Source organism: Schistocerca serialis, chromosome 12 (assembly GCF_023864345.2).
Source record: "Schistocerca serialis cubense isolate TAMUIC-IGC-003099 chromosome 12, iqSchSeri2.2, whole genome shotgun sequence".
NCBI lineage: Eukaryota > Metazoa > Arthropoda > Insecta > Orthoptera > Acrididae > Schistocerca > Schistocerca serialis.
In genome coordinates this window covers 174,924,085-174,940,879 of record NC_064649.1, presented here as the reverse complement: position 1 = coordinate 174,940,879, position 16,795 = coordinate 174,924,085, and positions in this window count along the sequence as shown.

Sequence of the window (16,795 nt, the reverse complement as noted above, 5' to 3'; positions counted from 1 at the left end):
TTCAGGTTTACTGTATCCCTATGACCTTCTTATTGACGATGAAAGACAGATATTGCATCGGAATTAAATAGAAAATGCACAATGCCGACTTAATTGCAAGAGGACTGATTCTTCTTACTGTCTATGTTTCGAACCATTCCTGTGACACTAGTTATAGATTCCGATGCTTCACACCAGGTTTACTGTATGACTTGGACCTTCTTATTGACGATGAAGCACCGAAATTGCATCAGAAATAAATAGAAAAGGCACAATACCGACTTAAGTACATGAAGACAGACTCTTCTTACTGACTATGTTTTGAACCATTACTGTGACACTAGTTATAGATTCCGATGCTTCACTTCAGGTTTACTGTATCCCTCTGACCTTCTTATTGACGATGAAACACAGAAATTGCAACGGAAGTAAATACAAAAGGCACAATGCCGACTTAAGTACAACAAGACTGACTCTTCTTTCTGACTATCTTTTGAATCATTCCGGTGACACTAGTTATTGATTCCGATGCTTCACTCCAGGTTTAGTGTACCCCTTGGTCCTTCTTATTGACGATGAAACACAGAAATTGCATCGGAATTAAATACAAAAGGCACAATGCTCACTTAAGTACAAGAAGACTGACTCTTTCTACTGTCTATGAACCATTCCTGTGACTCTAGTTATAGATTCCGATGCTTCCCTTCAGGTTTACTGTATCCCTGTGACCTTATTGAGGATGAAACACAAAAATTGCATAGGAATTAAACACAAAAGGCACAATGCCGACTTAAGTACAACAAGACTGACTCTTTATACTGTCTATGTTTTGAACCATTCCTGTGACGCTAGTTATAGATTCCGATGCTTCACTTCAAGGTTACTGTATCCCTCTGACCTTCTTATTCACGATGAAACACAGAAATTGCATCGGAATTAAATACAAAAGGCACAATGCCGACTTAAGTACATGAAGACTGACTCTTCTTACTGACTATGTTTTGAACCATTACTGTGACACTAGTTATAGATTCCGATGTTCACTTCAGGTTTACTGTATCCCTCTGACCTTCTTATTGACGATGAAACACAGAAATTGCATCGGAAGTAAATACAAAAGGCACAATGCCGACTTAAGTACAACAAGACTGACTCTTCTTTCTGACTATCTTTTGAACCATTCCTGTGACACTAGTTATAGATTCCGATGCTTCACTTCAGGTTTACTGTATCCCTTGGAACTTGTTATTGACTATGAAGCCCAGAAATTGCACCGGAATTAAATACAAAAGGCACAATACCGACTTAAGTACATGAAGACTGACTCTTCTTACTGACTATGTTTTGAACCATTACTGTGACACTAGTTATAGATTCCGATGTTCACTTCAGGTTTACTGTATCCCTCTGACCTTCTTATTGACGATGAAACACAAAAATTGCATCGGAAGTAAATACAAAAGGCACAATGCCGACTTAAGTACAACAAGACTGACTCTTCTTTCTGACTATCTTTTGAACCATTCCTGTGACACTAGTTATAGATTCCGATGCTTCACTTCAGGTTTACTGTATCCCTTTTACCTTCTTATTGACGATGAAACACAGAAATTGCATAGGAATTAAATACAAAAGGCACAATGCCGCCTTAAGGACAAGAATACTGATTCTTCTTACTGACTATGTTTTGAACCATTCCTGTGACACTAGTTATAGATTCCGATGCTTCACTTCAGGTTTAATGTATCCCTTGGACCTTCTTATTGACGATGAAACACAGAAATTGCATCGGAAGTAAATAGAAAAGGCACAATGCCGACTTAAGTACTAGAAGACTTTCTCTTCCTACTGTCTATGTTTTGAACCATTCCAGTGACACTAGTTATAGATTCCGATGCTTCACTTAAGGTTTACTGTATCATTTGGACCTTCTTATTGACGATGAAATACAGAAATTACATCGGAAATAAATACAAAAAGCACAATGCCGACTTAAGTACAAAAAGACTGACTCTTCTTACTGACTATGTTTTGAACCACTCTTGTGACACTAGTTATAGATTCCGATGCTTCACTTCAGGTTTACAGTATCCCTTGGACGTTCTTATTGACGATGAAACACCGATATTGCATCGGAAGTAAATACAAAAGGCACAATGCTGACTTAAGTACAAGAAAACTGACTCTTCCTACTGTCTATGTTTTGAACCATTCCTGTGACACTAATTTTGGATTCCGATGCTACACTTCAGGTTTACTGTATCCCTATGACCTTCTTATTGACGATGAAAGACAGATATTGCATCGGAATTAAATAGAAAATGCACAATGCCGACTTAATTGCAAGAGGACTGATTCTTCTTACTGTCTATGTTTCGAACCATTCCTGTGACACTAGTTATAGATTCCGATGCTTCACACCAGGTTTACTGTATGACTTGGACCTTCTTATTGACGATGAAGCACCGAAATTGCATCGGAAATAAATAGAAAAGGCACAATACCGACTTAAGTACATGAAGACAGACTCTTCTTACTGACTATGTTTTGAACCATTACTGTGACACTAGTTATAGATTCCGATGCTTCACTTCAGGTTTACTGTATCCCTCTGACCTTCTTATTGACGATGAAACACAGAAATTGCAACGGAAGTAAATACAAAAGGCACAATGCCGACTTAAGTACAACAAGACTGACTCTTCTTTCTGACTATCTTTTGAACCATTCCGGTGACACTAGTTATAGATTCCGATGCTTCACTCCAGGTTTAGTGTACCCCTTGGTCCTTCTTATTGACGATGAAACACAGAAATTGCATCGGAATTAAATACAAAAGGCACAATGCTCACTTAAGTACAAGAAGACTGACTCTTTCTACTGTCTATGAACCATTCCTGTGACTCTAGTTATAGATTCCGATGCTTCCCTTCAGGTTTACTGTATCCCTGTGACCTTATTGAGGATGAAACACAAAAATTGCATAGGAATTAAACACAAAAGGCACAATGCCGACTTAAGTACAACAAGACTGACCCTTCCTACTGTCTATGTTTTGAACCATTCCTGTGACGCTAGTTATAGATTCCGATGCTTCACTTCACGGTTACTGTATCCCTCTGACCTTCTTATTCACGATGAAACACAGAAATTGCATCGGAATTAAATACAAAAGGCACAATGCCGACTTAAGGACAAGAAGACTGACTCTTCTTACTGACTATGTTTTGAACCATTCCTGTGACACTAGTTATAGATTCCGATGCTTCACTTCAGAGTGACTGTATCCCTCTGACCTTCTTATTCACGATGAAACACAGAAAATGCATCGGAATTAAATACAAAAGGCACAATGCCGACTTAAGGACAAGAAGACTGACTCTTCTTACTGACTATGTTTTGATCCATTCCAGTGACACTAGTTATAGATTCCGATCCTTCACTTCAGGTTTACTGTATCCCTCTGACCTTCATATTGACGATGAAACACAGAAATGGCACCGGGATTATATATAAAAGGCACAATGACGACTTAAGTACATGAAGACCGAATCTTCTTAGTGACTATGTTTTGAACCATTCCTGTGACACTAGTTATAGATTCCGATGCTTCACTTCAGGTTTACTGTATCCCTTGGACCTTCTTATTGACGATGAAACACAGAAATTGCATCGGAATTAAATACAAAAGGCACAATACTGCCTTAAGGATAAGAATACTGATTCTTCTTAATGACTATATTTTGAACCATTCCTATGGCACTAGTTATAGATTCCGATGCTTCACTTCAGGTTTAATGTATCCCTTGGACCTTCTTATTGACGATGAAACATAGAAATTGCATCGGAATTAAATAGAAAAGGCACAATGCCGACTTAAGTACAAGAAGACTGACTCTTCTTACTGACTATGTTTTGAACCATTCCTGTGACACTAGTTATAGATTCCGATGCATCACTCCAGGTTTAGTGTACCCCTTGGACCTTCTTATTGACGATGAAACACAGAAATTTCACCGGAATTAAATAGAAATGGCACAATGCCGACTTAAGTACAAGAAGACTGACTCTTCTTACTGTCTATGTTTTGAACCATTCCTGTGACACTAGTTATAGATTCCGATGCTTCCCTTCAAGTTTACTGTATCCCTGTGACCTTTTGAGGATGAAACACAGAAATTGCATCGGAATTAAACACAAAAGGCACAATGCCGACTTAAGTCCAACAAGACTGACTCTTCCTACTGTCTATGTTTTGAACCATTCCTGTGACACTAGTTATAGATTCCGATGCTTCACTTCACGGTTACTGTATCCCTCTGACCTTCTTATTCACGATGAAACACAAAAATTGCATCGGAATTAAATACAAAAGGCACAATGCCGACTTAAGGACAAGAAGACTGACTCTTCTTACTGACTATGTTTTGAACCATTCCTGTAACACTAGTTATAGATTCCGATGCTTCACTCCAGGTTTACTGTATCCCTTGGACCTTCTTATTGACGATGAAACACAGAAATTGCATCGGAATTAAATACAAAAGGCACATTACCGCCTTAAGGACAAGAATACTGATTCTTCTTAATGACTATGTTTTGAACCATTCCTATGGCACTAGTTATAGATTCCGATGCTTCACTTCAGGTTTAATGTATCCCTTGGACCTTCTTATTGACGATGAAACACAGAAACTGCATCGGAATTAAATAGAAAAGGCACAATGCCGACTTAAGTACAAGAAGACTGACTCTTCTTACTGACTATGTTTTTGAACCATTCCTGTGACACTAGTTATAGATTCCGATGCAACACTCCAGGTTTAGTGAACCCCTTGGACCTTCTTATTGACGATGAAATACAGAAATTGCACCGGAATTAAATAGAAATGGCACAATGCCGACTTAAGTACAAGAACACTGACTCTTCTTCCTGTCTATGTTTTGAACCATTCCAGTGACACTAGTTACAGATTCCGATGCTTCACTTCAGGTTTACTGTATCACTTGGACCTTCTTATTGACGATGAAACACAGAAATTACATCGGAAATAAATACAAAAGGCACAATGCCGACTTAAGTACAAAAAGACTGACTCTTCTTACTGACTATGTTTTGAACCATTCCCGTGACACTAGTTATAGATTCCGATGCTTCACTTGAGGTTTACTGTATCCCTTGGACCTTCTTATTGACGATGAAACACCGATATTGCATCGGAATTAAATACAAACGGCACAATGCTGACTTAAGTACAAGAAGTCTGACTCTTCCTACTGTCTATGTTTTGAACCATTCCTGTGACACTAATTTTGGATTCCGATGCTACACTTCAGGTTTACTGTATCCCTATGACCTTCTTATAGACGATGAAACACAGAAATTGCATCGGAATTGATTACAAAAGGCACAATGCAGACTTAAGTACAAGAAGACTGACTCTTCTTACTGTCTATGTTTTGAACCATTCCTGTGACACTAGTTATAGATTCCGATGCTTCACTTCAGGTTTGCTGAAACCCTTGGACCTTCTTATTGACGATGAAACACAGAAATTGCATTGGAATTAAATATTAAAGGCACAATGCTGAATTAAAGACAAGAAGACGGACTCTTCTTTCTGTCTATGTTTTGAACCATTCCTGTGATGCTAGTTATAGATTCCGATGCTTCACTTGAGGTTTACTGAATCACTTGGACCTTCTTATTGACGACGAAACACATAAATAGTGTCGGAATTAAATAGAAAAGGCACAATGACGACTTAAGTACAAGAAGACAATCTCTTCCTACTGTCTATGCTTTGTACCATTCCTGTAACACTAGTTATAGATTCCGATGCTTCACTTCAGGTTTACTTTATCCGTTGGACCTTCTTATTGACGATGAAACACCGAAATGGAATCGGAATTAAATACAAAAGGCATAATGTCGACTTAAGTACAAGAAGACTGACTCTTCTTACTGACTATGTTTTGAACCATTCCTGTGACACTAGTTGTAGATTCCGATGCTTCCTTCAGGATTACTATATCCCTTGGACCTTCTTATTGACGATGAAACACTGGAATTGCATCGGAATTAAATAGAGAAGGAACAATGCCGACTTAAGTACAATAAGACTGACACTTCTTACTGTCTATGATTTGAACCATTCCTGAGACACTAGTTATAGATTCCGATGCTTCACTTCAGGTTTACTGTATCCATGGGACCTTCTAATTGACGATGAAACACAGAAATTGCATCGGAATTAAATACAAAAGGCACAATGCCGACTTAAGTACAACAAGACCGACTCTTCTTTCTGACTATCTTTTGAACCATTCCTGTGACACTAGTTATAGATTCCGATGCTTCACTTCAGGATTACTGTATCCCTTGGACCTTCTTATTGACGATGAAACACAGAAATTGCATCGGAATTAAATACAAAAGGCACAATGCCGACTTAAGTACAACAAGACCGACTCTTCTTTCTGACTATCTTTTGAACCATTCCTGTGACACTAGTTATAGATTCCGATGCTTCACTCCAGGTTTAGTGTAAACCTTGGACCTTCTTATTGACGATGAAGCACCGAAATTGCATCGGAAATAAATAGAAAAGGCACAATGCCGACTTAAGGACAAGAAGACTGACTCTTGTTACTGACTATGTTTTGAACAATTCCTGTGACACTAGTTATAGATTCCGATGCTTCACTTTAGGTTTACTGTATTCCTTGGAACTTCTTATTTACGATGAAACACAGAAATTGAATAGGAAGTAAATACAAAAGGCACAATGCCTACTTAAGGACAAGTAGACTGACTCTTCTTACTGTCCATGTTTGAACCATTCCTGTGACACTAGTTATAGATTCCGATGCTTCACACCGGGTTTACAGTATCCTTTGGACCTTCTTATTGACGATGAAACACAGAAATTGCATCGGAATTAAATAGAAAAGGCACAATGCAGACTTAAGTACAAGATGACTGACTCTTCCTACTGTCTATATTTTGAACCATTCCTGTGACACTAGTTATAGATTCCGATGCTTCACTTCAGGTTTACTGTATCCCTTGGACCTTCTTATTGACGATGAAACACAGAAATTGCATCGGAATTGATTACAAAAGGCACAATGCAGACTTAAGTACAAGAAGACTTACTCTTCTTACTGTCTATATTTTGAACCATTCCTGTGACACTAGTTATAGATTCCGATGCTTCACTTCAGGTTTACTGTATCCCTTGGACCTTCTTATTGACGATGAAACACAGAAATTGCATCGGAATTAAATACGAAAGGCGCAATGCCGACTTAAGTGCATGAAAACTGACTCTTCTTACTGACTTTGTTTTGAACCATTCCTGTGACACTAGTTATAGATTCCGATGCTTCACTTCATGTTTACTGTATCCCCTGGATCTTCTTATTGACGATGAAACACAGAAATTGCATCGGAATAAAATGGAAAAAGCACAATGCCGACTTATGGACAAGAGGATTGACTCTTCTTACTGACTACATTTTGAACCATTCCTGTGACACTAGTTATAGATTCCGATGCTACACACCAGGTTTACTGTATTCCTTGGACCTTCTTATTGACGATGAAACACAGAAATTGCATCGGAATTAAATAGAAAATGCACAATGCCGAAGTTAGTACAAGAAGACTGACTCTTCTTACTGTCTATGTTTTGAACCATTCCTGTGACACTAGTTATAGATTCCGATGCTTCACTTCAGGTTTACTGAAACCCTTGGACCGTCTTATTGACGATGAAACACAGAAATTGCGTCGGAATTAAATAGAAAAAGCACAATGCCGACTTAAGTACAAGAAGACTATTTCTTCCTACTGTCTATATTTTGAACAATTCCTGTGACACTAGTTTTAGATTCCGATGCTTCACTTCAGGTTTACTGTATCCCTCTGACCTTCATATTGACGATGAAACTCAGAAATTGAATCGGAATTAAATACAAAAGGCACAATCCCGACTTAAGTACAAGAAGACTGACTCTTCCTACTGTCTATATTTTGAACCATTCCTGTGACACTAGTTATAGATTCCGATGCTTCACTTCAGGTTTACTGTATCCCTTGGACCTTCTTATTGACGATGAAACACAGAAATTGCATCGGAATTGATTACAAAAGGCACAATGCAGACTTAAGTACAAGAAGACTGACTCTTCTTACTGTCTATGTTTTGAACCATTCCTGTGACACTAGTTATAGATTCCGATGCTTCACTTCAGGTTTGCTGAAACCCTTGGACCTTCTTATTGACGATGAAACACAGAAATTGCATTGGAATTAAATATTAAAGGCACAATGCTGAATTAAAGACAAGAAGACGGACTCTTCTTTCTGTCTATGTTTTGAACCATTCCTGTGATGCTAGTTATAGATTCCGATGCTTCACTTGAGGTTTACTGAATCACTTGGACCTTCTTATTGACGACGAAACACATAAATAGTGTCGGAATTAAATAGAAAAGGCACAATGACGACTTAAGTACAAGAAGACAATCTCTTCCTACTGTCTATGCTTTGTACCATTCCTGTAACACTAGTTATAGATTCCGATGCTTCACTTCAGGTTTACTTTATCCGTTGGACCTTCTTATTGACGATGAAACACCGAAATGGAATCGGAATTAAATACAAAAGGCATAATGTCGACTTAAGTACAAGAAGACTGACTCTTCTTACTGACTATGTTTTGAACCATTCCTGTGACACTAGTTGTAGATTCCGATGCTTCCTTCAGGATTACTATATCCCTTGGACCTTCTTATTGACGATGAAACACTGGAATTGCATCGGAATTAAATAGAGAAGGAACAATGCCGACTTAAGTACAATAAGACTGACACTTCTTACTGTCTATGATTTGAACCATTCCTGAGACACTAGTTATAGATTCCGATGCTTCACTTCAGGTTTACTGTATCCATGGGACCTTCTAATTGACGATGAAACACAGAAATTGCATCGGAATTAAATACAAAAGGCACAATGCCGACTTAAGTACAACAAGACCGACTCTTCTTTCTGACTATCTTTTGAACCATTCCTGTGACACTAGTTATAGATTCCGATGCTTCACTTCAGGATTACTGTATCCCTTGGACCTTCTTATTGACGATGAAACACAGAAATTGCATCGGAATTAAATACAAAAGGCACAATGCCGACTTAAGTACAACAAGACCGACTCTTCTTTCTGACTATCTTTTGAACCATTCCTGTGACACTAGTTATAGATTCCGATGCTTCACTCCAGGTTTAGTGTAAACCTTGGACCTTCTTTTTGACGATGAAACACAGAAATTGCATCGGAATTAAATACAAAAGGCACAATGCTGACTTAAGTACAAGAAGCCTGACTCTTTCTACTGTCTATGTTTTGAACCATTCCTGTGACACTAGTTATAGATTCCGATGCTTCCCTTCAGGTTTACTGTATCCCTGTGACCTTATTGAGGATGAAACACAGAAATTGCATCGGAATTAAACACAAAAGGCACAATGCCGACTTAAGTACAACAAGACTGACTCTTCCTAGTGTCTATGTTTTGAACCATTCGTGTGACACTAGTTATAGATTCGATGCTTCACTTCACGGTTACTGTATCCCTCAGACCTTCTTATTCACGATGAAACACAGAAATTGCATCGGAATTAAATACAAAAGGCACAATGCCGACTTAAGCACAAGAAGACTGACTCTTCTTACAGACTATGTTTTGAACCATTCCTGTGACACTAGTTATAGATTCCGATGATTCACTCCATGTTTACTGTATCCCTTGGACCTTCTTATTGACGATGAAACACAGAAATTGCATCGGAATTAAATACAAAAGGCACAATACCGCCTTAAGGACAAGAATACTGATTCTTCTTAATGACTATATTTTGAACCATTCCTATGGCACTAGTTATAGATTCCGATGCTTCACTTCAGGTTTAATGTATCCCTTGGACCTTCTTATTGACGATGAAACACAGAAATTGCATCGGAATTAAATAGAAAAGGCACAATGCCGACTTAAGTACAAGAAGACTGACTCTTCTTACTGACTATGTTTTCAACCATTCCTGTGACACTAGTTATAGATTCCGATGCATCACTCCAGGTTTAGTGTACCCCTTGGACCTTCTTATTGACGATGAAACACAGAAATTGCACCGGAATTAAATAGAAATGGCACAATGCCGACTTAAGTACAAGAAGACTGACTCTTCTTACTGTTTACGTTTTGAACCATTCCTGTGACACTAGTTATAGATTCCGATGCTTCCCTTCAGGTTTACTGTATCCCTGTGACCTTATTGAGGATGAAACACAGAAATTGCATCGGAATTAAATACAAAAGGCACAATGCCGACTTAAGTACAACAAGACCGACTCTTCTTTCTGACTATCTTTTGAACCATTCCTGTGACACTAGTTATAGATTCCGATGCTTCACTCCAGGTTTAGTGTACCCCTTGGACCTTCTTATTGACGATGAAAAACAGAAATTGCATCGGAATTAAACACAAAAGGCACAATGCTGACTTAAGTACAAGAAGCCTGACTCTTTCTACTGTCTATGTTTTGAACCATTCCTGTGACAGTAGTTATAGATTCCGATGCTTCCCTTCAGGTTTACTGTATCCCTGTGACCTTATTGAGGATGAAACACAGAAATTGCATCGGAATTAAACACAAAAGGCACAATGCCGACTTAAGTACAACAAGACTGACTCTTCCTACTGTCTATGTTTTGAACCATTCCTGTGACACTAGTTATAGATTCGATGCCTCACTTCACGGTTACTGTATCCCTCTGACCTTCTTATTCACGATGAAACACAGAAATTGCATCGGAATTAAATACAAAAGGCACAATGCCGACTTAAGCACAAGAAGACTGACTCTTCTTACAGACTATGTTTTGAACCATTCCTGTGACACTAGTTATAGATTCCGATGCTTCACTCCAGGTTTACTGTATCCCTTGGACCTTCATATTGACGATGAAACACAGAAATTGCATCGGAATTAAATACAAAAGGCACAATACCGCCTTAAGGACAAGAATACTGATTCTTCTTAATGACTATATTTTGAACCATTCCTATGGCACTAGTTATAGATTCCGATGCTTCACTTCAGGTTTAATGTATCCCTTGGACCTTCTTATTGACGATGAAACACAGAAATTGCATCGGAATTAAATAGAAAAGGCACAATGCCGACTTAAGTACAAGAAGACTGACTCTTCTTACTAACTATGTTTTGAACCATTCCTGTGACACTAGTTATAGATTCCGATGCATCACTCCAGGTTTATTGTACCCCTTGGACCTTCTTATTGACGATGAAACACAGAAATTGCACCGGAATTAAATAGAAATGGCACAATGCCGACTGAAGTACAAGAACACTGACTCTTCTTACTGTCCATGTTTTGCACCATTCCAGTGACACTAGTTACAGATTCCGATGCTTCACTTCAGGTTTACTGTATCACTTGGACCTTCTTATTGACGATGAAACACAGAAATTACATCGGAAATAAATACAAAAGGCACAATGCCGACTTAAGTACAAAAAGACTGACTCTTCTTACTGACTATGATTTGAACCATTCCCGTGACACTAGTTATAGATTCCGAAGCTTCACTTGAGGTTTACTGTATCCCTTGGACCTTCTTATTGACGATGAAACACCGATATTACATCGGAATTAAATACAAACGGCACAATGCTGACTTAAGTACAAGAAGACTGACTCTTCCTACTGTCTATGTTTTGAACCATTCCTGTGACACTAATTTTGGATTCCGATGCTACACTTCAGGTTTACTGTATCCCTATGACCTTCTTATTGACGATGAAACACAGATATTGCATCGGAATTAAATAGAAAAGGCACAATGCCGACTTAATTGCAAGAGGACTGACTCTTCTTACTGTCTATGTTTCGAACCATTCCTGTGACACTAGTTATAGATTCCGATGCTTCACACCAGGTTTACAGTATCACTTGGACTTTCTTATTGACGATGAAGCGCCGAAATTGCATCGGAAATAAATGGAAAAGGCACAATGCCGACTTAGGTACAAGAAGACTGACTCTTGTTACTGACTATGTTTTGAACAATTCCTGTGACACTAGTTATAGATTCCGATGCTTCACTTCAGGTTTACTGTATTCCTTGGAACTTCTTATTTACGATGAAACACAGAAATTGAATCGGAAGTAAATACAAAAGGCACAATGCCGACTTAAGGACAAGTAGGCTGACTCTTCTTACTGTCCATGTTTGAAATATTCCTGTGACACTAGTTATAGATTCCGATGCTTCACACCAGGCTTACAGTATCCTTTGGACCTTCTTATTGACGATGAAACACAGAAATTGCATCGGAATTAAATAGCAAAGGCACAATGCAGACTTAAGTACAAGATGACTGACTCTTGTTACTGACTATGTTTTGAACCATTCCTGTGACACTAGTTATAGATTCCGATGCTTCACTTCACGTTTACTGTATCCCTTGGACCTTCTTATTGACGATGAAACACAGAAATTGCATCGGAATTAAATACGAAAGGCGCAATGCCGACTTAAGTGCATGAAAACTGACTCTTCTTACTGACTTTGTTTTGAACCATTCCTGTGACACTAGTTATAGATTCCGATGCTTCACTTCAGGTTTACTGTATCCCCTGGATCTTCTTATTGACGATGAAACACAGAAATTGCATCGGAATAAAATAGAAAAAGCACAATGCCGACTTATGGACAAGAGGATTGACTCTTCTTACTGACTACGTTTTGAACCATTCCTGTGACACTAGTTATAGATTCCGATGCTACACACCAGGTTTACTGTATCCCTTGGACCTTCTTATTGTCGATGAAACACAGAAATTGCATCGGAATTAAATAGAAAATGCACAATGCCGAACTTAGTACAAGAAGACTGACTCTTCTTACTGTCTATGTTTTGAACCATTCCTGTGACACTAGTTATAGATTCCGATGCTTCGCTTCAGGTTTGCTGAAACCCTTGGACCTTCTTATTGACGATGAAACACAGAAATTGTATCGGAATTAAATATTGAAGGCACAATGCCGAATTAAAGACAAGAAGACGGACTCTTCTTACTGTCTATGTTTTGAACCATTCCTGTGATGCTAGTTATAGATTCCGATGCTTCACTTCTGGTTTGCTGAAACCCTTGGACCGTCTTATTGACGATGAAACACAGAAATTGCGTCGGAATTAAATAGAAAAAGCACAATGCCGACTTAAGTACAAGAAGACTATTTCTTCCTACTGTCTGTGTTTGGAACAATTCCTGTGACACTAGTTTTAGATTTCGATGCTTCACTTCAGGTTTACTGTATCCCTCTGACCTTCATATTGACGATGAAACTCAGAAATTGAATCGGAATTAAATACAAAAGGCACAATGCCGACTTAAGTACAAGAAGACTGACTCTTCCTACTGTCTATATTTTGAACCATTCCTGTGACACTAGTTATAGATTCCGATGCTTCACTTCAGGTTTACTGTATCCCTTGGACCTTCTTATTGACGATGAAACACAGAAATTGCATCGGAATTGAATACAAAAGGCACAATGCAGACTTAAGTACAAGAAGACTGACTCTCCTTACTGTCAATGTTTTGAACCATTCCTGTGTCACTAGTTATAGATTCCGATGCTTCACTTCAGGTTTGCTGAAACCCTTGGACCTTCTTATTGACGATGAAACACAGAAATTTCATCGGAATTAAGTATTAAAGGCACAATGCTGAATTAAAGACAAGAAGACGGACTCTTCTTACTGACTATGTTTTGAACCATTCCTGTGATGCTAGTTATTGATTCCGATGCTTCACTTGAGGTTTACTGAATCACTTGGACCTTCTTATTGACGACGAAACACATAAATAGTGTCGGAATTAAATAGAAAAGGCACAATGACGACTTAAGGACAAGAAGACAATCTCTTCCTACTGTCTATGCTTTGTACCATTCCTGTAACACTAGTTATAGATTCCGATGCTTCACTTCAGGTTTACTTTATCCGTTGGACCTTCTTATTGACGATGAAACACCGAAATTTAATCGGAATTAAATACAAAAGGCATAAAGTCGACTTCAGTACAAGAAGACTGACTCTTCTTACTGACTATGTATTGAACCATTCCTGTGACACTAGTTGTAGATTCCGATGCTTCCATCAGGATTACTATATCCCTTGGACCTTCTTATTGACGATGAAACACTGGAATTGCATCGGAATTAAATAGAGAAGGAACAATGCCGACTTAAGTACAATAAGACTGACACTTCTTACTGTCTATGTTTTGAACCATTCCTGAGACACTAGTTATAGATTCCGATGCTTCACTTCAGGTTTACTGTATCCATGGGACCTTCTAATTGACGATGAAACACAGAAATTGCATCGGAACTAAATAGAACAGGCACAATGCCGACTTAAGTACAAGAAGACTGACTCTTCTACTGTCTATGTTTTGAACCATTCCTGTGACACTAGTTTTAGATTCCGATGCTTCACTTCAGGTTTACTGTATCCCTCTGACCTCCTTATTGACGATGAAGCACAGAAATATCATCGGAATTAAATACAAAAGGCACAATGCTGACATAAGTACAAGAAGACTGACTCTTCCTACTGTCTATGTTGTGAACCATTCCTGTGACACCAGTTATAGACTGCGATGCTTCACTTCAGGTTTACTGAATCCCTTGGACCTTCTTATTGACGATGAAACACAGAAATTGCATCGGAATAAATACAAAAGGCTCAATGCCGACTTAAGTACAATAAGACTTACTCGTCTTACTGTCCATGCTTTGAACCATTCCTGTGACACTAGTTATAGATTCCGATGCTCCACACCAAGTTTATTGAATCCCTTGGACCTTCTTATTGACGATGAAACACAGAAATTGCATCGGAATTAAATACAAAAGGCACAATGCCGACATAAGTAATGAAAACTGACTCTTCTTACTAACTATGTTTTGAACCATCCCTGTGACACTAGTTATAGATTCCAATGCTTCACTTCAGGTTTACTGTATCCCTTGGATCTTCTTATTGACGATGAAAGACAGAAATTGCATCGGAATTAAATACAAAAGGCACAATGCCGACTTATGGACAAGAAGACTGACTCTTCCTACTGTCTATGATTTGAACCATTCCTGTGACACTAGTTATGGAATCCGATGCTTCACTTCAGGATTACTGAATCCCTTGGACCTTCGTATTGACGATGAAACACATTAATTGCATCGGAATTAAGTACAAAAGGCACAATGCCGACTTAAGTACAAAAAGACTGACTCTTCTTACTGACTATGTTTTGAACTATTCCTGTGACACTAGTTATAGATTCCGATGCTTCATTCAGGTTTACTGAAACCATTGGACCATCTTACTGACGATAAAACACAGAAACTGCATCGGAATTAAATACAAAAGGCACAATGCCGACTTAAGTACAAGAAGACTGACTCTTCTTACTGTCTATGTTTTGAACCATTCCTGTGACACTAGTTATAGATTCCGATGCTTCACTTCAGGTTTACTGTACCGCGTGGGCCTTCTTATTGACGACGAAACACAGAAATTGCGTTGGAATTAAATAGAAAAGGCACAATGCCAACTTAAGTACAAGAAGACTATCTCTTCCTACTGTCTATGTTTTGAACCATTCCTGTAACACTAGTTTTAGATTCCGATGCTTCACTTCAGGTTTACTGTATCCCTCTGACCTTCATATTGGCTATGAAACACAGAAATTGAAACGGAATTAAATACAAAAGGCACAATGCCGACTTAAGTACAAGAAGACTGACTCTTCCTACTGTCTATGTTTTGAACCATTCCTGTGACACTAGTTATAGAATCCGGTGCTTCACTTCAGGTTTACAGTATCCCTTGGTCCTTCTTATTGACGATGAAACACAGAAATTCCATCGGAATTAAATACAAAAGGCACAATGTCGACTTAAGTACAAGAAGACTGACTTTTCTTACTGGCTATGTTTTGAACCATTCCTGTGACACTAGTTATTGATTCCGATGCTTCACGTCAGGTTTGCTGAAACCCTTGGACCCTCTTATTGACGATGAAACACAGATTATTGCATCGGAATTAAATACAAAAGGCACAATGCCGACTTAAGTACAAGAATACTATCTCTTCCTACTGTCTATGTTTTGTATCATTCCTGTGACACTAGTTGTAGATTCCGATGCATCCTTCAGGTTTACTATATCCATTGGACCTTCTTATTGACGATGAAACACAGAAATTGCATCGGAATAAAAAAGGAAAGGCACAATGTTGACTTAAGTCTAAGAAGACTGACTCTTCTTAGTGACTACGTTTTGAACCGTTCCTGTGACACTAATTATAGATTCCGATGCTTCACATCAGGTTTACTGTATCCCTTGGACCTTCTTATTGCCGATGAAACACAGAAATTGCATTCGAATTAAATACAAAAAGCACAATGCCGACTTAAGTACAAGCAGACTGACTCTTCCTACTGTCTATGTTTTGAACCATTCCTATGACATTAGTAATAGAATCCGATGCTTCACTTCAGGTTTATTGTATCCTTTGCACCTTCTTATAGGCGACGAAACACAGAAATTGCATCGGAATTAAATAGAAAAGGCACAATGCCGACTTAAGTACAAGAAGACTGACTCTTCCTACTGTCTATGTTTTGAACCATTCCTGTGACACTAGT